A 12362-nucleotide genomic window follows, 5' to 3' on the forward strand; every position below is an offset into this window, starting at 1 on the left:
ATATATATATATATATATAATGTACATATATAAACTATCCTTAAAATACATTTATTTTTATATACATATATACATATATATGTATATGTAAAATATATATGTACATATATATAACACACACACTCACACACACATATAAGTGTGTATGTGTTTGTGTGTGTTTGAGTGTGTGTGTGTGTGTCTGGTGTGTGTGTGTATATATATATATATATATATATATATATATATATATATAATAACCATATATACAAGTATATATATATATCATTGTGTGAAGTATGGTGTGTAACTTGAGTATTATAGATATTAGAAATTAAGATTGGAGGGGATAAGAGAACTTGTGATTGTCTGACTTATGACTCTCGGGTGGCCCAAGAGTATTTAGTGAATTGCCACCACTGAGAGGGGTACAGCTTATGAATTTATTATTTAATAATTCCGACATTGTGGAGAGACACGGGCATGTGAGGTCTGTGCTACTGGCATGGCCCCTCACGACAGGAAGTGGAGACAGAAGAGTCCTCTCAGGGGCAGGGTGGCCTACGGTCAAGACCGTTTGCTTTTCTCAGTTCCTGCAACTTAAAGGGAGCTGTGGAAAAGACAGTGGGGTGGAAAGGCTGGAGTCCGGTCTCGGCAGGGTTTCTAGATGCAGAGCACTGACCAAGTTGAACCCCAATGCTGGGCTCTGCAGGAACCACACCCCCTATCCCTGCAGGACCCAGAGAGGGCATCTGCCAAAGGGTCCTCCTCAGGGTCCCGGGCACAGAAGCTCACCGGAAGCTGGCAGAGAGTGCTCTGAGCGGGGGAGAAGGGGCCAGTGTGAGGATGAGGCCTCCCTCTGCGCCTGGAGCGTCCAGGGTCAGGCCTGAAGCTGCTGCCCAGCCAAGTTAACTGGGCCTATTTATTATCGTTGCAAACTTTGAGCTTTACGAGGCCCCAAGCTTCCATAAATGCCGAGGGTGGGGACAGTGACTAAGGTTGTTGAATATGGGCCTCGATCGTGGTGCCGGCCAAGACTGGAGGTGCCGGTGTCTGTGGGGAGCTTGTGTTGGCTCCCTTCAAGGCTCCAGACTCTTCTAAGGCCTGGATGGGCCCTCTGAACCCCTAACCTTATACGGTTTCCAGATAAAACACAGAGTGCCCAAGTAAATTTGAATTCCAAATAAATGATGAATGGGACATGGGACATGCTTGTACTAAAAAATCACGCCTTGTTTATCTGAAATTGTTTATCTGAAACTCAGATCAAGCTGGGATCCTGCGTGTTTGTTTGGCAAGTCCGGCAGCCGGCTTTGAGTTTACACTTTTCTGCCTTGCCACAGAGGCACCTGGCTGTGCTGTGCACCCCTCTGACATTCCTGGTGGGCTCTCAACTGCCCTGGGCTCTGTCCACACTAGAACAGGAAGCCGGTGGGTTTGGTCAGCTGGGCCTCAGGAACTGCCCTGCCTGACCCTACTGGGCCATCCACTTCGTGGAGCAGGTGGCCTTTTGCCAGCCACGTTGGCCACCACAGTTGCCCCTCTTCTGAGCCCAGAGTGGGAGAACTGGGCTTCTGTCTGCGTGCTTTCTCTCCTGCTCCCTCTCCCTGACCCCTCCTGCAGTTCCCGGGAAGAGAGCCCCCCAATCTTGGCCGCCAGCGTGCAGAGGGGTATGGCAGGAGCTGCTGATGGTTCCCAGCACCCCTTCTCCCTTGTCCTGTAGGACCAGGAGCCTGTGTCTCAGCCAGCTGCCTGACTGCCAGCGTCAGCCCAGCCTTCCAGAAGCCATGAGAGTAAGTCCAGGTGACAAGGGCAGTGGCAAGGCTCACTCTGGTTGTGCCTGCAAAACAAAGGCAAGCCCTCCCCCCCACTCCCTGCTTCCTGCCAGCTGCTTGGCAGGGTGCCCATATACGTGGGCACTGCACCAGCCATCTGAGACAGATGGATCCACACTCAGGGCATACCAAGCAGAAGGACAGAAGTGGCCTGGGGACCCAACAGCCCAGACCAGTGTCTTCCTGGAGTGTCCGATCCAGGTTTTATAGGAGAGAAGTAAGATCTGTGTGGTTTAGCCGGCCCGTTTCAGTATTTATTACAGGGGCTGAATCTCACGAGGGTGAGGCTAGGTACAGGTACTCCCCCACTACAATCGCTTTTCATCCTGATGAAACCACAGCAAGTCGCCATCGTCAGGGCTGAGCCCGGCCTCCCTCAAACGTGCTCCGAACACCCAGCCTGGCAACACTGGGCAAAGCCATTTAGCTCAGAGCCTGCTGTACAATAAAGCGTTCGAGTAGCTCTCGTAATCTGTTGAACCCTGCACAGAATGATTGTGCGGATGAGTTTTCACACCTCCTTCATGCTAAAGAACATGAAGTCCAACCACCGTAAGTCGGGGACTGACTGCCCAGGAAGTTGGAAGTTCAGAGCAGCAGCCTGCCGCTCGAGGCTGCCGGGTCTCCTGTGAATCCCGTGACCTTGTTGGTCCTCCTTGTCCTCCTTCTGTCCACTCAGGGTGACGCCTCACAACTGCTGGGGCAAAAGCAACGAGCATCTTAAACACTTTCAAAATGTTGCTTCCCTCCTAGAGTCCCCCTAGCTGCTCAGAAAATGCTTCTGAATGACCAACTGGGGCTGACCTCAGGCCCCAGCTGCCCTGCCCAGCCTCACACCCACCAGAGCCTCGGCCTGCCCATCACCTGCCCCCACGCCTCCACCTGTGACACCATTCCACTGCTCCACAACAGGAGGCCACCACCTGGGACGCTGCCCTGCCACTCCCCCTGTTTTATTGCAACCACAGGAGCATTTGTGGAACAAAATGATAGGATGCCGTCCTGGGGCCTGGACCCCAACAGACCTCCCCAAATCAGAATGGAGTCACTCACGATAAGTGCCACAGAAGCAATCTGATACTTTTAAGGAAGCAGGCAAATCCCCAGACAGGCCAGTTTCCAAAAAAAAAAACAAAAACCCAGAGGATTCCAGTCCACCGGAGTCAACGTAGGAGGAAGAGCACCTGAAGCTGCCTGAGGTCAACCAGCCGGCTCTCTCCCACCTTCCTAAACCACCGTCAGGCCACCATGCAGCAGGGCTCTCACTCCACGCTGTGCAGTGCAGGACGCTCTGATTCGTGAGGGAGTGAAAGGCAAGGCAAGGGGCTGGGGCGGAGTGCAGGCCTAGCGCGCACAAGGTTGTGGACTCAGTCCCCAGCACTGCTAAAGCGAAACACCAAGCCCATTCAATCTGTAACTGAGTTTGTTGTCATTCTGTCTTTTGACACATCACATTCTTTTAGAGCACTGAGGATAGAAGTGAAGTTCTTTTATCCACTTCCCCTCTCCTCCAAAGACCCCTCAATGTTTCACCAATATTATCAGTTTGGCCTCTATTCTTCCAGACATTTAAAAAGACTTTTCCATGCATTCGTACATGTTAAAAACATACATGTGGGCTGGGGATGTGGCTCCAGCGGTAGTGCGCTCATCTGGCATGCGCGGGGCACTGGGTCGATCCTCAGCACCACATACAAATAAAGATGTTGTGTCCACCGAAAGCTAAAAAATAAATATTAAAAAATTCTCTCTCTCTCTCTCTCTCTCTCTCTCTCTCTCTCTCTCTAAAAATAAAATACATGTTTCAAAATACAGGTACCTGTATGATATTGTTTATGTTTTATAAAAATGAGTATTGTAAAAAGTATTCTGCACTCAGAATAATTATTTTTCACCCAGTAATGTTTTTGAAATCAAGGAATACTGGTTTCTAGAACTCTGATTTGTCATTTTGACTGCTACTTAATACACTATAATTCTAAGACATCCTGATCTACCCACACATCCACCTATCACTGGACACTTAAACAGCAAACATCTGTCTGCTGTCATTTATTTTATTTTATCGGGAGGGCAGGTACTGGGGGTTGAACTCAGGGGCACTCGACCACTGAACCACACCCCCAACCCTATTTTGTATTTTACTTAGACACAGGGTCTCACTGATTTGCTGAGGGCCTTGCTGTTGCCGAGGCTAGCTTTGAACTCGGGATCCTCCTGCCTCAGCCTCTGGAGTTGCTAGGATTACAGGCGTGTGCCATGGCACCCAGCTTGTCTGCTATTATTTTTTTTTTTTTGAAGTTAAAATGAAAATCTTTGCATAAACCTTCTTAGGAGCACATGTAGTTTTTTCTTCCTATGATAAAAACATTCCAGAAAACTTGCTAATGGTAGAAGGTACATGTTTTAACACTCACTACCAAGTTGCCGTCCACAGTGGCTCTGCCTGTGGTGTTCTCCCCAGCGAGGGACAGGATGGGTCACCCCATGGCCTCTCCAGCACTATGTCCAGCCTAAGACCTTTTGCTCACGGGATGGGTGCACCATGGGTTTTACTGCTGGTTTAGCTTGTAATGCCAAAGGGCCTGGTGGGCAGTTCTGTCTTCTGTGATGATGGCCAGGTCCTCTGGTCTTCCACGGAGATGTCTTTCCTCACTGGTGTGCCGAGCTGGACGTGTCATGGATGCCACCCTTGTGCCTCCTCTGCACACAATGGAGCACACGTGTGTTGCCTGTCTTTGGACTCCTGGTGGGGCTCTCGAGGCCCAGGACTTTGACGTCTCACTTTGGGTGACATGTCTTGATATTGTCCCTAAGGCTTCCCGTTTTCTCTGCGTGGCCGTGTCCCTACTTCAGGGTCACGCACGTCGTCTCCTGCATCTTGAGCGTCCACTTGGCTGCCCGGCTGTCTTCAGAGGCCACTTGGGAGGTGACCTTCATCTTCCTGCTTGGCTGTTTACCGCTTCCGATTTTTCTCTTTCTTTCTGGGCCAATTTTGCTAATCAGTGTTTTCTTAGAAAAGTGTCTGTTTCATGGAGATCCTCAGTTTGGGGGCACTAGGTTGTCCCCACGTTGCTGTGTCCTCTCCTTCCTTCTCCCTGCATCTCACCAAGGGGCTCCGCTGTCCACCTTTTCAAAAGCCATCTCTGCTTTGTCCCACTTTGTCTTCTGTTTGGCTCGTTTCTGATTTTGTTCTCTTTCCTGCTATTTTCTTTGGCTTATTTGTTCTCTCTCTGGTCTGCGCGGTGGACGGCTTGGTGGGAAGCTTGGTGCCCCGGTCAGTCTCTCTCGTTCTCGGGCGCTGAGCGAGGGGCCGTCACCCCCGAGAGCTGCTCTCCGTGTTCCCATGTGTGGCGCTTTCCCTTCACCCACCCTAAGGCCTGGTGATGCCCACTCTGCCCCACCTCCCAGGCAGCCCTCACTCCCTCTGCAGTGGAAGCCCTGGGGCTTTCTGTCAGGATTTCTCCTTCCCGGTCTCTCCACGCTCCTCCCGAACAGAGGCGTGAACACCTGGCGCGGCCGTCCCTGTCCCCTACAGAGGACCATCTAGCCTTTCACCTTCAAACCCACAGCTCACAGGAGATGTCCTTTCATTTTTTACTCTACTGTTTTATTTTATTTTTACTTTTGCGGGGCCGGGGTGGAGCCTGCCAGGCGAGTACGCCACCCCTGAGCTGCACCCCGCTCTGCAAGGGTTTTTGGTTCTTATGTGAAAGGAGGGGTTGTTTGAACTTATTTTTGACTGTCACTCATCCCACAAGGCTTTGAAACAGCTGTCCTTCCGCTGTGGCTCTACAGTGCTCCCTTCTGGAAAATCAAATGTCTGCACATGCCTGAGTCTCTTTGGGGGTTCTCTTTTTGATCCCATTTCTCTGTGCGTTTATCTTTGTGCAAATCCCACAATCTTCATGTTGTAGCTTCCAAATAAACCTTGAGGTTCAGTAGAGCAAGACCTCCCGCTTTGATCCTCTCCACGATTCCTGGGGCTATTCTTGGTCTTTCATATGACATTTAGAGTTAGACTGTCAGCTTCTGATGGGATTCTGGAATTCTGTTGATGTCACTGGAGTTGCAGCCTGGGAAAATGACATCCTTACATGATTGGGGTTTTGCATTTGTGTGCACATGATGCTGGGATTGAACCCGGGGGAGCTCCATGACTGAGTTACGCGCACAGCCCTCTTTTATTTTATCTTATTTTGAGACAGGGTCTCACTAAGTCACCCAGGTTGGCCTAGCACCTGTGCTCCTTCTGCCTGGGCCTCCCTGGTAGCTGGGACCACAGGTATGCACAGTGGGCTTTACAGTCTGGGGTCTGCTGCGTTCTCCTGGGAGGGCGTGAAGCCTCACCCCTGTGACCTCCTGCTGGGTCCAGCTGGGGATCCAGTGCAAAGCCTGCTGAGCCTGTGCTTCCATAGGCTGCGCCAGCCCCTGGCTGAGCTAGGGGCTGCCTTTGGGAGGCCTTGAGCCCCCGGGCTGCCCAGCAGGCGGCCTGACCAGACCTCCCTTGGAGAGTTCCTGGAGCCCCAGGTCAGAGGCCGACTCTGGGGATCCAACCAACCACCACTCACTTCAAACACCAAGCAGAAAAGGTCCTGGTGAAAGGCACAGAAGGAACTTCAATCAGTGCAGCTACGCTGGGAAGACAAGGGCACCACGTCCTATGACCTTGAGGTCTTATAGAAAGGGGACAGCGAGCAAGGGCTGTGGATTTGCAAAGCTGGAGACCTTGATCAGGTGTGGTCTGCCCAGCATTATCTCAGGATCGGTCAGGTGGGCCCTCATCCCAGATAAGAAGGTAGCTGTCGCCTGGGGGAGGTGTCCACTCATCACAAGACGTTCGTCAGATCAGACCTTATCCCTGGAATCCACAGCGACTCAGAGCAAAGAAGATGGATACAAAATGGAGGCCGAGATGCCAAGTCTTTAATCTTGCCTTTAACCACCCACTTGTAGGCAAAAACCAAGAGTCCAAGTCCTTGCTACAGGAGCTGTGGGGCAGTCAGTCTGCACCCCACCCTGCCTCCTTCCCGCTCCCCAGGGCTCCGATCCGTGTTCGCGGCTCACTCTGGCTTCCTCCCTTTCTCCTTCATCAATGTCCACCCAGTAAGTCTCATGGACCACCAATCTCCTCTTGGCTTCTGCTTCTCAGCGAGCAAGAACATACCACGCATAGATTTAGAGTTTAGAGCCTTTTAGAGTTGTTATTGTTAGATCTGTCTCTAGAGGAACGAACTTTTAAGTCTCACCTCTGATGCATTAAAGATGACTGCAAATCCTTTGCATCTTCTCCCATGGAAACCAAAGTTTGAGATGGCACTAGATTCTGTGCTTCCGCTGGCGGGCGGGCGGGGTCTGTGTAAGCTGTCTCTGCACACCCCAGAAGCTCACTGCCCATTTCTTTCCGGGTTCTTCTCTTGCAGATTCCAAGTATAAAACCCAAGGAAGGCAACAGTGAAAGGAGGAGAGTTAAGGGAGAAGAAAAGAGAGACCACTCCTGCACAGTGAGAGGGACCTGATGGCAAGTTTTCACTGAAGTGTGCTCGGCTGTCCCCATTCCCCCAGGGACAAGGAGTTGGCTGGAATGTTTGGAAATGTCTCCACAGTTTAACCTCATGGAGTGGCCTTTACATTAAAAAAAAAAAAAAAAAAAAAAAAAAGACCTTAATTGGGACCCATTAACTGTCCTATCTTAGTCACCATCGAAAGGTGAAGTCTATTCCACACCAGGTTTCTGGGAGGCCCTGTGTCTTGCGTTGACCAGTGGAGTCTGGCCTCGGTGGCGGAGGTCTTGGGCCTCTGTGCCAAGATTGCCCTGCAGTGAAGAAGCTGGGGCGAAGGACAGCATGGACAGAGGCCCCAAAAAACCATACATCTCAGCTGAGCCCGTCCTAGACCTCCCTGTGCCAGCAGAGCTGCCAGCAGCCTGGAGCCAGCGAGCAAGTCTGCAGCCAGAGAGGAGCCACCAGCTGCCCAGGTCAAGAGCAGCAGTGAGCTGGCCTTCTCCACGCTGCTGAGATTTTCAAGGGCTTCATCATGCCGTCGCTAAGGAGTCCAGTGTCTGTTTTTAATGTCGTGTTCTGCTTGACGTTGATACGGTGGTCTTTAATCTTTTGACCTTGCATTCATCGACTGCTCATGCTATTAACCCACCTGTAGGTTCTTACGGATCCTCCCTGGTACATACTGACTGTACATAATGACAAGGTCTCTTTCTTCCTTCCCAACCCTCATACCATTTATCCGTGCCTCCTTCTGGGTTAGTCCACCCTTCATTCAGCACCAGGACACTGAAACACCTGACAGTTACAACTTCGAGGAGGAAAAAGTGGATTTGGAGCTTGTGGTTCCAGAGGCTCAGTGCACGGTGGCTGGCTCCTCTGCTCTGGCCTGGTGGGAGGGCCCCGGGGAGGAGGGCTGCTCTGTTCTTGGCAGCCAGGAAGCAGAGAGAGCTGGAAAGGAGCCAAGGGAAATTCCCAAGGACATGGGACCCAGTGACCTGCTTCCTCCAGCCACTCCCCACCTGCCCCCAGGGGCCACCCAGTGACCTATTCAGATTATTAATCCATCAAGTAGATTAATCCACTCATGAAATCACGGCTCTCGATACCGAATCATTTTACCTCTGGACAGGTCCACATTAACACAGGAGCTTCGGGGACATCTCAAAACCAAACCATGGCTCTTTCCTCGGCGCACTGGCTCTGATTTCCAAGCCAGTGCTAAATCAAAGTGCCCAGGGGACTCTGTCACGTCCACAGCCCAGGTGTGCCAGGGTGGTGGCACATGGTATGGAGAGGCCAAAGGAAATGACCCTGGGGACAGCTATCGAGATATGTGGTTTCTTGGGGAAAGCTCATGTGAAATCAGAGGCCACTCCAAGAAGAGTTCAGTGGCCACAGGCTGACACACAGCCCCTCTGTCCCCCACAGTGCTTCACCAAGCAGCACCTCCGTCCCTCCCAGAGTTTTGTCCAGTGGTGGCCGCTGGACGAGTGAATGTGAATCTTTCCCACTGTGCCCTCAGGTCTGCACCTGTCCCATTCAGGGAGGGGTTCATGCGTCAGGCTGCAGAAGCAGGGACATCATCAGGAGTAGCTTGCTTAGTTAGCTCGTCTGAATAGCAAAGAGAAATGTCCAGGTGCACGGGCAGAAACAACCTTCTGCCGATAACACTGACTTGTTCCCATCGAGCACCAGAGAAAGCCAGCTCCTCCAAGATCACAGGAGTCTGGACTTTGTGCCCAGCCTTGCTCTCAGTGTCACCTGAACGTGGCTGGGTTTTTGGAAACAGAGAAGGGGCACTCGGGGACATGGGGATTTGCTGTCCCCTTTCTTCAAAGATGATCCAGAGTCCTGGCGTTGGTTCCTGTCTCCGAGGGAAAGGTCGCAACACTGCACCATTAGTTACGTTGATTGTGAGGTTTTGTGGGTAGGCTTTATCAAACAAAGGAGACCCCATTCTACGCCGAGTTTACTAAGGGTTTTCAATCCTAATTGGAAATGACTTTCACCCAACACTTTTCTCAATTTGTCTTGAGACGATGCTATGATTTTCATTCCTTATTTGTTTGATGATATACAAACCTGTATTCTTGGAATAAACGTCATTTATTCCCAATGTTTTATTCATATTAGTACTGGCTTCCATTAGCTCCTATGGTTTTTAGGATTCTCTATGTCAGTGAGTGAAACTGACCTACTCTTTTCCTTTTTTTTGCAATTTTCTTATCAGGTTTTAGAATCAAGGTTTTGATTGCCTCATTTTAAAAGTTGGGGAATATGCCCTTTTCCTCTTCTGGAATAGTTAGGGGTGATTCTTCCATAAACATTTTGTAAAATTTACTTTTAATCTGAGATGAGAGATGTCTCCTGGGGAAAGCTTTTCATTACAGCTTCCACTGAATGCTTTTAAGACTCTTCAGATTCAGATCTTTCCTCTCCTCCTGTATTAATATCTGAAGTTTAAAAGAATGTCTACTTTATCTAATTTTCCAAATTTATTGCTGTAAAATTATTCCTGTTATTCACTTGTTTTCCATGTCCACAAAAATCTGTAATGATGCTTATTTTACAGTTATTTTTATATTTTACTAATTTTTCCTTTAATCTTTGTTTCTTTTCTTTTAAATTCTTGAGGTTTAATTCCTTGTTTTTTCACTAACCTCTTTAGATAGATACTTTGTTCTTTGACTCTAAGACTGTCTTCTTTGAATAGAATCAAATCCTGGCTTTGGTTACATCCTGAAAGTTTTCATTATAATCAACTTCAAAATAGTTTCTGATTTTTTGTGATTATTTTTTAATCTATAGGTCATTTAGAAGTATATTTGTTATTTTTTCTTTTTTCAGTTATAGATGGACACAATACTTTTTATTTTATTTTTATGTGGTACTGAGGATCGAACCCCGTGCAAGGCAAGCACTCTACCACTGAGCTATGACCCCAGCCCTAGAAGTATATTTCTTAACTTCTGAACACATAAGAATATCCAGATGGGGCTGGGTTGTAGCTCAGAGGTAGAGGGTCCTCCTGGCATGTGTGAGGCACTGGGTTCGATTCTCAACACCACATATAAATAAATAAAATATTGGTCCATCAACAGCTAAAAAATATTTTAAAAAAGAGAAAATATCCAAATTACTTTTTGTGATTGATTTTTAGCAAGTTTGATTATGGTCAGAGAATTTACTTTATTCAGCCCTTTTCTTTTGCAGTGCTGGGGATTGGTCTCTAGGCAAGAGCTGTACCACAGAGCTATACTCGGGCCCATTTTACTCCATTTCATTATTTTATGTTTTATTTGAGACAGGTCTTGTTCAACTGCCCAGGCTGGCCTTGAACTTGCAATCCTCCTGCCTCACCCACCCGAGTAGCTAGAATTACAAGTATACAGCCCACTTCAAGTTTTTTGAAATTACATCATTACAGCCACATCGATCCTTTGAAATTCGGTCTTATTTAATGGTAGAACCTGGTCAATTTTTAAAACGATTCCATGCTCACCCCAAAAGACAGTGTGTTCTGCACTCCATGTTCTGTGTGTCCCCGTTACATTCTAATGAGATCATTCAAATCTTTCACGTATGCGTGGGCTTTTTTTCTTTGCATTCTGGTCATTCCGTCGGTCACCCAGCAATGTGTCACGGTTTCCCTCTCCTTGTTTGCCTTCCATGTTTTCTGGTGTTATCAGGCAGGTGCAGACCTGAGCCTGGCCTGGCGTCTCTCTGGGCTCTCACGGGGCCCGGCCTCGCCTTCACCAGGGCTGCTGCCTCAGCTGCCTTGCGCTTGACGTGTGTGGCGGGCCCCAGTGAGCCCAGCCTGGGGTCATACTTCATCTTAGATGTCCTCTAGGAGGCCACGCACAGCTGGGCTTGGCTTTGTATCTGGTGTGACAATCTTTGCCTTTTAATTGGAGCAATTAGTCCCTGTGCCCTTAACATAATCACGAAGAAACACGTCTCACCAGCTGCTTTGCTGTTCCTCCCCATCTGCCTTCCTGTTCCTCTCCACTCTTCCTTTATCTGGTGTTGACTGGACGCTCTTTATGACCCCCCATCCCCCACACNAGAGGCAGGCTGGGACTCATGGTCAGGGGAGACCCCAGAAGGTGACAGGACATCACAGGAAGTAACAGAAGCAGGTGTCCCCTGCAGATCCCAGAGAGGAGGGGTGCCCGGGAGGGCTGGCAGAAGTCCAGGACAGCAGGGTGCTCGGCCAGCAGGAACCAGAGAGAGGCCCTGTGGACAGAGCCTCTGAGGCCCCAGGGCTGCTCCTGTGTCCTCCAGCGGGGCTGTGGGTGGCGGTTTAAAAGCACACACGGGGGAACTCCGCTCCTGACCCTGTGGTTTCACCACACGGCGGTGGTTGAGATTTGGATCAGTGGGATGAGGAACAACAGGTTCTGTCATAAACAACCACGTGGGGAAGGGAAGTTCCAACCAGCCAAAGGGGACAGGGTAGGACTGGGTCTGGGACAACTTGCGTCAGGCGGCAGCTACATTCACAAATGCGCACCAAGGGGCATTAATCCCACTGGAGCACGGGCGCCCTCACCGCCCTTCAAAACCCTTTCCCTCCTGTAAGAGGGAAACTCTGCGCGCATTAAACGCCGGCCCCACCGGGCCCGCAGCCTTAGTGGGACTGTGCCATTCTGACCCACACTGTGGCTTCCCTCTCTCAGCAGAGTGCCCTCCCCACTCCCTGGGCTGTGCGCACAGCAGCCCCTTCCTTCTCAAGCTGACCGGCTCCCGGCACGGAGAGGCCAAGGCTTGCTGATCATTCAGCTACTGCGAATGGTGCTGGCGTGAACCAGGGTGCACACGTATCCCTTGGAGACCCTGCTTGGGTCACTTGGTAATTCGGTGTGACTTTCTGAGGCTCCCACACTGTGCACCCCACCACCACGGCCTTCCCCCACGCCCACAGGGACTCTAGTGTCTCTGCCGGGCCTTGTTACCCCCTGGGTCTGTTGGTTTTCTTACTGATTCAGTCTCCTCACTGATTATGGTGTGTTCACACTTTCTATCTGCCTGGGTCCTGTGTGTT

This window comes from Marmota marmota, unplaced genomic scaffold (genome assembly GCF_001458135.2).
Source record: "Marmota marmota marmota unplaced genomic scaffold, marMar, whole genome shotgun sequence".
Lineage (NCBI taxonomy): Eukaryota > Metazoa > Chordata > Mammalia > Rodentia > Sciuridae > Marmota > Marmota marmota.